The following is a 14,766-nucleotide window of genomic DNA, read 5'->3' on the forward strand; positions in this document are numbered from 1 at the left end:
CAAATCAACACCAAATCAAGCCTCTAAACTGGCTTTGGAGTGCTAGAACCCACAAATATTTGTAGTATAACAAATTTCTAGCATAAGATATTTTGGAAGAACTTTAGAAAAGGTCTTTTTCAATTGTGCATGGAGGGAGGGGCCAAGCACCTGGGGTGGTCTGGTAATATAACCAGAGGAATCTATAGCAGTGTTTCTACTCTGTCCTGGTTGCAAGCTAGTAGATTAGCAGATTAGCTGCAAAACATGCAACACAAATACAAAAGACAATAGGGAGCCTAAACCCCCAGAATATCATGGGACCTGGCCATGCATCCCCCAAGCACCGGAAGGTAGTTGCATAGACCCAGCTCAGCTACTGTCACCTTTCAAGGAAGCTTGGATGATCTTCCCTCTGCCCTAAAAGCAGACCTCAACATTTAAGAAATCAAAAATCAAAAAGAAGTAAGACCATAGATAGTTTTTTTATGTAGAAAGGGTAAAACAGATCTCAAAATCAGAGATCATCTCCAGGTGAAGCCCCAAAGGATGATATGAATGAGTCCCCACGATCTTGCAGAGCAGGGCTCTCTTGGAAGAATTCAAAAAGGACCTTAAATGAGAGAAGAAAAATGGGAAAGACAATGAGAACTTTGCAAGAGGGTTTGGAAAAGGAAACACAGAAATTACCTGAAAAAAATCCTTAAAAATAGACTTAGTTAAATGGAAAAAGAAAATAACTCCTTACAAAATAGACTTGGCAAAATAATAAAAGCATATCAATCCTTACAAAATAGATTTGACAAAATGGGTAAAGAAAACACCTTGACAAACAGAATTTGTAAAATGGAAAAAAAATCCATTGGACAAAACAACTCATTTAAGAATTCAATTGGCCAAATACAAAAAAAAAATTAAGAAAAGGTAACTGAAGAAAATAATTTTACATTTTTTCTACTTTTTCTTTTTTTGTTGTTTTTCTTGACTGATTCTTGTGGTCTCATTGAGTCATTCGTTTCCATTTGTTCAATTATGAAGTTTAGTGAAGTATTTTCATTTACTTTTTTTACTTCTTTTTGTATTTGTCCAAATGAATTTTTAAATGAGTTGTTTTGTTCTACGGATTTTTTTTCCATTTCACAAATCCTCTTTGTTAAGGAGTGATTTTATTTTCCTGTTTCACAAATTCTGTTTTTCTGGGAGTTTTTTTTCTTTTTCTATTTTATCAAATTATCTTTTGATAAATTATGTGCCGTTTCCAAACCCTCTTGCAAAGTTTTCATTTCCTTTCCCCATTTTTCTTCTAGCTCACTTTTAAGATCCTTTTAAATTTCTTCTAGGAGAGCCTGGTGTGATAAGGACCATATTATATCACTTTTGGGAGCTTCATCTGGAGACGATCTACTTTTAGATATGCTTTAGTCTCCTCAGGATTTGAAATCTGCTCTTCTCTTTCACCATAATAACTATCTGTGGTCAGAGTTCTCTTTGCTTTCTTACTCATTTTTTAAAAAAAGAGTTGGGATCTGATTTTAGGGCAAAGGATATTTTCCAAGCTTCCTCTACAAGCAGTGACTTCCTCTCCAAGTGGCCACGACTGTGCTGGGTCAGTACTGATTCCCTCCCGGTGGTGGGTGGGCATGGCGCGAGGTCCCATGAGGTTCTGGCACTTCAGGGCTCACTATTTACCTTTTGTGTTTGTGTCAGATGTTTTATAACTTCTCTGCTGATCTACTGGCTTGCAACCAGGGCAGAGTGGCCAACACTACTGCAGATTCCTGTAGATTCATCCCCATAGGTTTTCCACCACATGGAGTCTGCACTGCTCCACAGAGTCTGCACCACCCCAGGACTCTGCATTGTCTGTGCTGCCATCTGTGCTCAACCTGCTTGTGCTTGGCTGCCTCTCTCCCGGTTCCAATTGACACAGGCCTTTCCTGGCAATCTTCAAAATTATCTTCTGTTGGCAATTTGTTGCACTCCCAATATTCCTGGATTCTGCCATCCAGAACTGGATTTGCTAATTAGTCTGAAGGTGTAGGAGAAGGTTAGAAAGAAACGTGTGTCCTCTCTGCCATTTTGGCTCCCCATTGGAATTTTCACATCAGATGCTTCTTCTCTGAGCCATTCTTCACTCAGCAGCCAAAAGGATGTTCCAAATCCCTTGGTCAATTAATTCTTTCAGTAAATGCAGTGGCTCCCCAATACAATTAGGATGTCACTGAGAGTCCCTTCAAACCTGGCTACAGCTTACTTTTATATCCTTATTATATACGACTTGATAATGATACCATTAATCAGTCAACATTTCCTAAGTGTGTACAGTATGCCAGGCAAAGTGCTCAGCCCTGGGATCCACAAAAGTTTCTTCACTCAAGGAGCTTCCATTCTAAGGGGGAGACATACAGACTTCATACAGAATAAGTGAAGGCACTAGAATTAAGGAGGCTTAGGAAAAACTTCTCATAAAAGATAAGATTTTAGTTGGGAAGGAAGCAGATGAGAAAGGAGAGCATTCCAAGCAATGGGGACCACCAGAGAAAATGCCAGAAACTGAGAGATGGAGTGTCCTGTTTGTGGGATATCCAGGGTACCAATGTCACTGAGGTCCAAGAAGTCTAGAGACATAGGAGGGGGCCTTAGCCCTTCAGGAGCTCTATTGAGCAAGGTTTGCCTGCTTTCTCTTCCTCACACATGAGACTTCGTTACCCATCTACATATCACTGCAAAGGCTGTCTCCCATGACTCCTACAAAGTAGGCATCTAATGAACGCTCACTGATCAATTAATTGACTTTCAAAAACATAGCACACTCTTTCACTGACGTGATCTCTGCAGTTTCTGAAATATTTAGACTTGGGTCAGTAAATTTATTCTAGAAACTCCAGTATCTCCCCTGTACACCTGGAATTAAACAGAGACTCCAGTCATTGACTTTCAAAACGCTTGACATTTTAGCTATATCCTACTTTGTCAGTTATATACTGTTCTCTTCCATGTTTTTTTTTAAATTTTATAATTATAACTTTTTTTGACAGTACATATGCATGGGTAATTTTTTTTATAACATTATCCCTTGCACTCACTTCTGTTCTGATTTTTCCCTTCCCTCCCTCCACCCCTTCCCCTAGATGGCAGGCAGTCCCATACGTGTTAAATATGTTATAGTATATCCTAGATACAATATATGTGTGCAGAACCGAATTTTTTGTTGCTCAGGAAGAATTGGATTCAGAAGGTAAAAATAACCTGGGGAGAAAAACAAAAATGCAAACAGTTTACACTCATTTCCCAGTGTTCCTTCTCTGGGTGTAGCTGATTCTGTCCATCATTGATCAATTGGAACTAAATTAGCTCTTCTCTATGTTGAAGATATCCACTTCCATCAGAATATATCTTCATACAGCATTGAAGTGTACAGCAATCTTCTGGTTCTATTCATTTCACTCAGCATCAGTTGATGTAAGTCTCTCCAAGCCTCTCTGTATTCCTCCTGCTGGTCATTTCTTACAGAGCAATAATATTCCATAACCTTCATATACCATAATTTACCCAACCATTCTCCAATTGATGGACATCCATTCATCTTCCAGTTTCTAGCTACAACAAATAGAGGTGCCACAAACATTTTGGCACATACAGGTCCCTTTCCACTCTTTAGTATTTCTTTGGAATATAATCCCAGTAGTAACACTGCTGGATCAAAAGGTATGCACAGTTTGACAACTTTTGGGGCATAATTCCAGACTGCTCTCCAGAATGGTTGGATTCTTTCACAACTCCACCAACAATGCATCAGTGTCCCAGTTTTCCCACATCCCCTCCAACATTCATCATTATCTTTTCCTGTCATCTTAGCCAATCTGACAGGTGTGTAGTGGTATCTCAGAGTTGTCTTAATTTGCATTTCTCTGATCAGTAGTGATTTGGAACACTCTTTCATATGAGTGGAAATAGTTTCAATTTCATCATCTGAAAATTGTTCGTATCCTTTGATCATTTATCAATTGGAGAATGGCTTGATTTCTTATAAATTAGAGTCAGTTCTCTATATATTTTGGAAATGAGGCCTTTATCAGAAACTTTAATTGTAAAAATGTTTTCCCAGTTTGTTACTTCCCTTCTAACCTTGCTTGCATTAATTTTGTTTGTACAAAAGCTTTTTAATTTGATGTAATCAAAATTTTCTATTTTGTGATCAATAATGATCTCTAGTTCTCCTTTGGTCACAAATTCCTTCCTCCTCCACAAGTCCAAGAGGTAAACTATCCTATGTTCCTCTAATTTATTTATGATCTCGTTCTTTATGCCTAAATCATGGCCCCATTTTTATCTTATCTTAGTATGTGGTGTTAAGTGTGGGTCCATGCCTAATTTCTCCCACACTAATTTCCAGTTTTCCCAGCAGTTTTTGTCAAATAATGAATTCTTATCCCAAAAGCTGGGGTCTTTGGGTTTGTCAAACACTAGATTGCTATAGTTACTGACTATTTCGTCTTGTAAGCCTAACCTATTCCACTGATCACCTAATCTATTTTTTAGCCAACACCAAATGGTTTTGGTGACTGCTGCTTTATAATAGTTTTAGATTAGGTACAGCTAGGCCACCTTCATTTGATTTTTTTTCATTAGTTCCCTTGAAATTCTCGACATTTTGTTCTTCCATATGAATTTTGTTGTTATTTTTTCTAGGTCATTCTCTTCCATGTGTTTTACTGTAATTGCCTGCTTATTTTTGATTTCACATCACTCTTAATTTCCAGAAATCTCCCATGACTGGCATAACATGCCTGACACATAGTAGGTGATCAACACATGTCCACTGAACTGAATTAAATCGAAATTAGGTGCATAATAAAAGCTTGTTCACCAATTACTTGCCTTTGAGGAACAACATGTCTTCTTTCACTGACATCTTGTGTCCAAACAGGACACTGCAATGTACTTTAAAATTTAGGACAAGGAAAAATACTTCAGAAGTCTTCTTATAAGGATGTCCCATTATGTCACCATTTCACTTGAAGGCTACTATGTTATATGCATTTCCTAATATTACACTTAGATGAATTCCACAGTGTAATCTTATTTATTTCAACCTGTGGGACAGTTTACTCCAGGTCAGGGGGCAAAGAGCTGGAGTAATGAATTCCTTTTAGTGTACATAGGAAATGAGGCCAAATCATCAGTATCGAAATTAGCAATTAAACTCTTTATGATCACGAAGATCATCTGATTTAGGACAAAGACATAACTGCAGAGACACCACTGATTTGCTTTCGCCCTTACTTTCACCCTTGCTTTTTCACCCTTACTTGATTTCACATCACTCTTAATTTCCAGAAATCTCCCATGACTGGCATAACATGCCTGGCACATAGTAGGTGATCAACACATGTCCACTGAACTGAATTAAATTGAAATTAGGTGCAGAATAAAAGCTTGTTCACCAATTACTTGCCTTTGAGGAACATAACATGTCTTCTTTCACTGACATCTTGTGTCCAAACAGGACACTGCAATGTACTTTAAAATTTAGGACAAGGAAAAATACTTCAGAAATCTTCTTATAAGGATGTCCCATTATGTCACCATTTCACTTGAAGGCTACTATGTTATATGCATTTCCTAATATTACACTTAGATGAATTCCACAGTGTAATTTTATTTATTTCAACCTGTGGGACAGTTTACTCTAGGTCAGGGGGCAAAGAGCTGGAGTAATGAATTCCTTTATTGTACATAGGAAATGAGGCCAAATCATCAGTATTGAAATTAGCAATTAAACTCTTTATGATCACGAAGATCATCTGATTTAGGACAAAAACATAACTGCAGAGACGCCACTGATTTGCTTTCACCGGATGTTAGGATTACAAGGTTAGGATTACTCAGGTTGTCTAAACAATTCTCTGGCTCAGAATTCACACCTTTGGTTCAGGCCTTTGAAGGGAGTTTACACCTTTGGACTTCTGAGGTAGAGTTTACATGTTTAAAGGAGTTTGCACCTTTAGAAGGAGCAAGTTCATTGGTTGAAGTATTTTTTCACAAGCCCATTCTCTGCTAGGATAAAAGAGGACAGTAGGGCAAGGAGTCTAGTCTGGCTGGGAGAGTGAATTGAGATGGCAGTCTGGAAGGATAATTTAGAGACGACCGGACCTTTACAACCCTTACATTCACTTTATTCAATAAAATATTGGCACAAATCACTCACAAGAGCAATATTCAGAGAAAACAAATTCAAAAAAGGGTAATAGTTTTGAAGGCAATTTATGAAAGTTATATGAAATCAGAGTGAGACTTGGCCCTTATCCAATGAGGCATGCAGGTAAAGGTTGGCTTTGGTGAGCAGGGTTAGTAAATTGAAAAGAAAACCTGGGAGTTTATGAAATCAGTAAGTGTGGCTACAGCTGTAGTCAATGTGCTAAGTAGCGGGGCTGGGATTGCAGTCTAGCTCCACTACTTCCAGATGTTAAGTGATTGCCATCTGTCTCCCACTGTTGTGCTCCATCTGAACAAAGCCATGTTTCTCTCTGGTCTCTTTCCCTCTCTTCATTTCTCTCTGTCTCTGTCTCTGTCTATCTGTGCCTGTCTGTCTGTCTGTCTCCCTCTTTCTCTCTCTTTCTGGCACTGCCAAGCTTATATGGTGTATATCTGTTGCCTCAGTTCCCTCTCTGGCCATCATTCCAGGACCCCAGATTTAGGGATGAAAGAAGTCTCAAGGACCAGTTAGTTCAATCCCCCACTTTTACAGAGGAGTAAACTGCAAATCTCAGAGGTCCGGTCATTTTGTGATGGGGCACAGCTCAGAAATGTCTGGGGCACATTCGAACCCGGGTTTTCCCGACATAAAGTTCAGTTCTGTATCCACTACGTCCTGCTGCCGTCTGTTCTCTCGTATTACTAAACTCCTCTCATCTCTCTAAAAGTGTTGAGACTGGAGGTATAAGGAAAGCAAAGGAGTGACTTTTCCATTTTAAAGAAAACGTAACACCCCCTAAGTGGAACAATTCTTCTGCTGAGCACTCACTAGATCCTTACTGACCTGAACTGATTTCTGTGTCTTCCTGTCTACATAAGACTGACACGAGAGCTCTGAAAGGATTTACACACAGCTTACTTTATGAGGTAATAAAAGGTATAAAACCATCATTTAGCACCAAAGGTGATGTAAATCTGTGGGCATCCTATCATGGGAACAAGAGAAGGCAATAATAGTTCTGCAGCAGAAGGGGTCTAAGGGGACGTGGCCACTCCACCACCCTGGAAGTCTCCGGAAAACTTGCTGTCTACCAGGGTCTGAGGGGACTTTCTCATCTCCTTCTCACCCAGCTCCACCTATCTGAGGATTACCCCAGGCATCCGTGTATCAAGTCCTGTCACAAAGAGCAAAAAGACGGATTGTCTATAAATCAGGGTCCGGGACCATGGCAACACAGAAAAGCTCCTTCTTTCTGCAGCTACTGTGCTAAGTAAGGAAGCAGAATAATGGACCGCATGAGCCCCGTTGTCCTTTCCTGCAGGGTAACCCATCTCCAAACACCCCAGAGCCCTGGACAGTGAGCCTGCTATGCTTAGAAGAGCCAATGTGAATGTCCACAGAGTATTCTGTTCTGCTTTTCCTCCCAAGGTCTGACAGAGAACAGAATAGGAAAATCTGCAAGAACTTTATTTTTGTGGAGGACTTGCAACAATTAGGAAAGACTTCTTAGGCTAAAAAAAGAACTTGAGAAAGCGCTGAGGAGATGATGGCCAAGGGAAACATGAAGAATCAGCTCTAAGGTCATTGGTTTTTAAGTCATTTGCTCTAGAAAAAACCCAATTGCGCCCTGACTGCCTGTCCAGCACAGGGCTTGGTTCTGTGGAGAGGGAAAGGGAGAGAATGAGAAGAGGAAGGAGAGGATGAAGGGAGGAGCACCAGAAGTGTTGTCTCAGCTCGGCTCCAGAACTCACTGAGTTTGCTCTTTGGTGCTTCCCGCTTCCCCTCACCTCAGAGTCACCAACTTAAACTTTTTGGTGCTTTTTGATGACAGCATCTTTACCTGGCCACAGAAAGAGGAAGTGAGGTAGGGTAAGGAGGCCATTTTGTGACAGAGGGAAGGAGCTTGGACTGGGAGCCCAAGAGGCCCAGGTGCAAGTTCTGCCTCTGTCTCTGATGCCTTGTGTGGCCCTGGGAAGGTCACTTAGGGCCTCGGAGCTTCCTTTCCCAGATCATAAGATGAGAAAGTTCCATTTTAGAACCTCTGCAATCCTTTCAGCACCACGTCTATATTCCTCTGCATGCCTTTAAGCAAGGCCTTAGTGGAGAAAGAAGTAAGGCCACGGGCACACACCACACATTTGAGAATGCTGGCAGTGCCTGAGGGACAAAGATGGCTGGGTTCAGAATGAAGTGCTCCAGACGGAGAGGGGAGGAGCACGGGGTTCAGGGGCAATGAAATCCTGAGAGACAGAGTTTCTGGGTAATGAATCATCAGTGGATTAGTTAGACTGGCTGAGGATCGCTAAATTAATGACCTCCAAGAGCAAACACCAAATCTTTGGAAAAGGAGGAGTCCCTGACTGGTGAAAAGCAACTGTGACAGGTCAGCAGTTGATGGGGAGGAGGCAGGTACAGGGCTGAGGAGGTGGGCTTCGGTTGTTCTCCTTCCTGCTTGAAGAGGACCAAAATGACCTCTCCATGTTAGAGTCGAGTTAGTGTTTGTGGCTTGTGTGGCTAAAAGTCTTCAGCTCCTCCTGCTGAGAACATGGCTTCATCATGAGCCTCAGCCACTTCTAGCAGCCTGGAGGAAGGACTCTACCCAGGCTGCTCTGTTTGGGCTTCTCCTTCACTGCTGGGAGTCTTCACCATATCAGATGATTTCTGATGGGACAGAAACCAGGGGAGATACCCGGGATGTGGATGATGCAGTCTGAATGCCCATTGACACAGAAGGAATTCAGTACCCCCCATTTCATAAATTTAGGGTTTTATTTGAAACAAGAGGCAGCCTTTGCTATGAGATGGCTGGCTTAAAGAGGAATGGCAACAAGACAGGGACCTCCCTTGTATATGTAATGTACTCCTCTCTGGCTTCAAACTTTCATTAGAATGCGATATTCTGCAGGTGGAGCCAAGATGGAGGCGTGAAGATAGGGACTCACCAGCGTTCTCTCCCAGAGCCTGCCACACCTTTAAATGATGACCCCAACACATTGAGAGCATCCGACCCCACAAAAAGATGGACTTGGACAATTGTCCAGCTTGAGGAGGCTGGGAAGGTGGGGAGGAGGAGTCTATTGCATCAGAGTGCATCAGGGAAGCAATGTCAGGTGCAGGTTGTTCCACCACAGACCTGCCCCAGGAACCCAGGAAGTGGCAGCCATCTCCAGGCCCCTCGGCCCACAGAGGCCAAAGCAATGCAATGTTTGGCTTCCTAGGGTACCCCCAGAAAGCTTGCCTGAACATTACAGAACTCAACAGAGATTTTGAAAACCAATTAAGAGAGAAGAGGGAAAAGAAATCAGAGTGATGAGAAAGGAAACACAAAAAGCTAATGAATAAAAGTACATCTTAAGAAGCAGAATTGGTCAAATGGGAAAGGGGGTACAAAATATCATTGAGAAAAATGATTTTTTAAAATTAGAATTGAGCAAATGTAAGCTAATGACTTCATGAGAAATCAAGATACAATAAAACAAATCCAAAACAATGAAAAAATAAAATGGAATGTGAAATATCTCACTGGAAAAATAAGAGACGTAGAAAGGAGATCCAGGAGAGATAATAATTGGTCTACCTGAAAACCATGATCAGAAAGAGAGCCTGGATATCATGTTTCAATAAATTATCAAAGAAAACTATCTTAATGTTCTAAAAGCAGAGGGTAAAATAGAAACAGATAGAATCCATCTATTGCCTCCTGAAAGAGATCCCAAGATGAAAACACCAGGAATATTATAGCCAAATTCCAGAACTTCAAGGTCAGTGAGAAAATATCACAAGCATCCAGAAAGAAACAATTCAAGTGTAATGGAGCCACAGTCAGGATAACACAAGATTAACAGCTTCTACATTAAAGATCACATGGTATCCTCAAGAGGAATGGAGCTATGATTACAGCCAATAATCACCTACCCAGCATGATTATGATCCATCAGGAGAAAAGGTGGTCATTCAATGAAATAGGAGACTTTCAGACATTCATAATGAAAACACCAGAGATGACTAGAAATTGTAATGTTCAAATGCAAGACTCAGAAGACACTTATATGTTAGGATTCTTACAAGGTGCTAAGTCACTGGAATGAATAGAGACAATAATTATCTAATTCATTATGATTGATCTGACCCTACAAGGAGATGTTATGGGCCAGAACAAGGTACTGAGTGAAATTGAGGAGACATTGATTAAATCTAATTTAGCACTGATTTAATCCTACAACAAATAATGGTTTCCTAGTGATGAAATGATTGGTGTGTATTCAGTGGGCAGCATATAAGCAAGAGGCTCTCAGGGCCAAAGAGGACTTTGGGAAAATGTCTCAGGAGATTCAGAGTGAAGATTCATTCCCACTTTAACCTTCATGCTGGCTGGAGACATTCAGACAAGAGCTCTTGGGGAACCAAGGAGAGAGATAGGCCTCTAAGAAAGCTAACGGGGCCCAGGAAAAGATTCAGGATTTTGAAGAACACAATAAAAGATATGGACTTTAACTCCTGGCTGCATTTTGGGATTATTGAACTGAACTGAAACTAAGGCTGCCTCCAGAAGCTCCCCAAGAAATCTGCTCCCAGAGAACGATTATAATTTAGAGAAAAAGCACATTACACTTATAGAGGTAACGATGAAAGGGAAATCACAAGGGACTTAACAACGTTTACCTACTTATATTCCTACATTGGAAGATTATACCCATAACTCATAAGAACATTCTCATTACTGCAGTTAGAAGAAATATATATCTATATCTATATCTATCTATCTATCTATCTATCTATCTATCTATCTATACACACACACATTGGTCACAGGTGTAATTTGAATATGAAGGGATAATATATTTTTGAAAAAAGATAAAATTGGGGCAGCTGGGTGGCACAGTGAATAGAGCACAGGCCCTGAAGTCAGGAGGACTTCAGGTCAGTCCTCCTGACCTGAGTTCAAATCTGACCTCAGACACTTAACACTTCCTAGCTGTGTGACCCTGGGCAAGTCACTTAACCCCAATTGCCACATTAAAAAAATCACTGGGATATAAAGGAAGGGAGTCAGAATGCTGTAAGAGATTGACCATAAAAGAGGTAAGATAAAACTGTAAAAGATAAAAGGGGGAATTAATAGCAAACGAGAGGATCAAGGAGCAAATTACTTTTCACATCAGTATATAGGGGAAGAGGTTAAGAGAAAATCACAGAAAATAAAATGGATTAATTCTACTTCTATCAAGCTGAACTGCTTTTGTACAAACAGATCAATTACAATTAAAAACCAGAAGGGAAAGGATTAATTGAGGAAAAGTATTTTTTGTAGCAACATTCTCCAAGGACTGGTACATATGAAACACAAAAGGAATGGATTCCAATTTCCAAGATTAAGAGCCATTTTCTAGTAGGTCAAGGAATATGAACAGGAAGTTTTCAAAAAAAAGAAATCCAATAATATGACAAAATGCACCAAATCTTTCATAAGGAGAAAAGCACACATTAAAACATTTCTATTCTTTCATCTGTTAAATCATAGAAACGTAAAGGTTCAGGCACAATTCATGATTTTTTTTTTCTGAAAAAAAGGTACTTGAAAAGTTCCTTTCATCAGGTACTCATTTTAACCAGAAAAAAATATATAATTATATCATCCTAACATAAAATCTTACAAAAACGAATTTTGAAAACTATCTTAACACTTAATTTAAAAAAATACTTCCAAGAGGGGGAAAAAAAAAAAAAAAAAAAAAAAAAAAAAAAAAAAAAAAAAAAAAAAAAAAAACTTTTTTTTTTTTTTTTTTTTTTTTTTTGGTAAAGGGAGAGATCTTTAGAAATAAAATACTCATTCCTTATTTTTCTAGATAAGCTTATTTTTTGTAGCTGGGATTTTATTACATATTTTAATGCTGGCATTCCTTTAATTTCCATTACCTTTGATCTTCAAAGAAAGGTATTAGAATAAATATTGGGTAATATATATTCAAAAAACAAAATAAAATCATTTTCTAAGCTTTCTCCTCTCTTTCCACCTCCAAGATCAAGTAAAGGACATAAGGAAGTGAGGCAGAAAGAATGAGTGGAAATGTTTATCAGAGCAAGGAAGCAAAGGGTTGTCCCGAAAAGGCTTCTGCTGGTTTCTACTGCACCTCACCACACTCTGTGACATCCACAACTAACCCCATAGCCCTGCAGAGTCTTGGGCAAGCAGGGGAAGCTCCAAAGGAGCAGACACATAAAGATTCACATGGTTATGTACAACCTGACCCACATTCACGCAGATATTATCACACAAAGATTATCTCACCTACATACACAACACACTTAGAAACAAATGTGTTGATACTCCTAGGACTTTCTACCCACCCTTCCACACATCCTCCTGGGCAAAGAAAAAAGCCACTTGGAGAGAGGGGAGGTTCATGAAAATCTGGGGGGGGGGAGATGCAAAGGGAAGAGAAGAGAAGAAGAAAGAGAGGAACTGAGCAGGATCAGAGGAAGAGGCACTTACCTGACTTAGGCACTAGTAGTGATGAGGTCTAGAATTGGGGGTACCTAAATGAAATTAAGGTTTAATTGAGCTCTAGTGGCAGGTTTGGGGTACAGGGAGTCCAATAGAGCTCCCCTGCAACCCCTTTGGATTTGGCACAAGGATAGAGAGTTAAATGAGGTCTAGTGGTGGTGCAAGAGTCCTCTGTAAAGGAATTTACAAACCCGAAAATCTAGATTGATAAAAGAAGTTTATTATGGGCATTGGAAGTAAGGTTAAAGTCTGGTTAAAGTCTAGTTAAGGAAATGAGTGAGGGTAAACAGAAGAGGTCATCGGAAACAGTATTCCAGTGGGCAGAGATCCTTGGCATGCCAGACACAAGGCTAGCATGTTTGGAACCTCTGCAAAGAGAGGATTCCAGCTTGGCTCTTTTATAATCAAAGATTTAGCTAAAAGGGCCCAGATCCCATGGGGATTGTGAGAACCCAAGTTGGCTCAGATCCAGTGGGGGCTGGGATAAGCCTGGATTTCCTGTTGGAATTCAAAGGGATGCTTTTGACCAGGATTTGTGAATCAAAGGTCCTAGCTTCCTGAATTGATTATGCATCAGCTAGGAGGGGCTGGGAATCAGAAAAGGAATAAAACAATCTGAAAGGAATAGTTCCTCTAAAGGATTACAACCTGAATCAGTAGGACCCTTGGGATAGGGCAGTCTGGGAAATTTGTGTAATGGAGAGGAGGGATTACAAGAGCCCCCCCCCCCCCCCCCCCCAGCTCTATTCCTCACACTGAGAGGAAGGAGACTTAAATTTAATAGAAGGTGGGACAGGAAAGTCCCTGAGGATAGAGCAGGGTGGGGTTAGTCTCCTCCCAGAGCAGAGGAAGAAGGGGGTGGTTTTATGACTTCAGGCACTGAACAGGCCCCCATTGCTCAGACTGGCTAGGGGACCTCAGTGCATCTTCCACCTGGAAGTGGGCCTGGTACTGAGCAGGGTCCTACGTTTCTGAAGCCAGACTGCAAGGCCTAGGGTGAGGGTTTAGCAGCTGAACCCAGACTGGGGTAGTTGAGGGCCAGCCCTGTTACACAAACTGAAAGGTAAGGCACCCAAAAGAAAGGAGAGGTGGTGGGAGGGGTGTCCTGGGCTCCACCAGAGGGAAGAGCACAAGAGTTTACAGGATCTGTAAACCTTTCGTCTTTGATTGAAACTGGGATTCTTGACAGCTCCCAGAGCCCAGGAGGAAGGTTGTAATCTGGGGGAGGGGTGCCTCTCAGTTTCTTCCATTGTCCAGGCAGAAGGAGACAAAGAGCAGATCAGTGTGTAGAGACAGGCCGGGCAACTACCAGGCAAAGTAGTCTGCCCCCATTTCTATTTGGGGATTTAATCCTATAGAGTACAAATATTCCAGAGCCTGGCAGAGGAGCCATGCCCTCTTTTTAGGCTCAGTCTTTTCTACCAAGTGACTTCATAATTTTCTTATTAAAACTATTTCACATTTAGGACTTTTTCTCCCCAGCACCAGCTGCTCTGCTACTGCTGAATTGTCATAGTGGATAAACAACTGGAACTGGAGTCACAAGGCCCAGACTGACATTCTGCCTTACTCATTATGTGACCATAGGGAAACTACTTCTGTAAAGCTGAATTTTCATTTCTGTAAAATGGAGGTGATAATACCTATGCTAAGTAAATTTCAAGGTTGTCGTAAGATTCAAACAAGATCTTTCCCAAGTGCTTTGGAAACCAAAGTGCTTTATTTTGACAAAATAAAAAGTGTTATTAACTGTTATTAATGTTATTATTAATTGTTAGTCTTTGTGATGGAGCATGCTTGTTTCCATATTGCTTCTTTTCTGCTGGTGATGAAACAAAGAAAAGATGGATAGTAAAGTCAGGGAGTGGCCTGAGCTCTTCACTTAAGCTCTCCACATATCTTAAATAATGATTCTAAAGAAGAGGATTTTAGGAAAGTGGAGGAGTAGGTCAGAAAATTCTAAAATCTCCAGATTAATGAAGACAAAATGGCACCTCAGGTGAAGGTAGAGTGATAAAAATAAACAAAAATTGGGACAGAGTACTTGGACTATCAGAGAAGATCAGAAGAAAAATCCCAGGAT

The 14,766-nt window shown here is 40.5% G+C and overlaps 1 protein-coding gene across 3 annotated transcripts in view; it reads right to left on the reverse strand.

Moving 5' to 3' along the window:
- Positions 1–14,766, reverse strand: part of LOC141549155 (transcriptional regulator ATRX-like) — a 796,624-nt gene that overhangs the window by 244,416 nt on the left and 537,442 nt on the right. The gene's annotated exons all lie outside the window — the stretch shown is intronic.

The sequence above is a fragment of the Sminthopsis crassicaudata genome, chromosome X (genome assembly GCF_048593235.1).
Source record: "Sminthopsis crassicaudata isolate SCR6 chromosome X, ASM4859323v1, whole genome shotgun sequence".
NCBI classification, from domain to species: domain Eukaryota; kingdom Metazoa; phylum Chordata; class Mammalia; order Dasyuromorphia; family Dasyuridae; genus Sminthopsis; species Sminthopsis crassicaudata.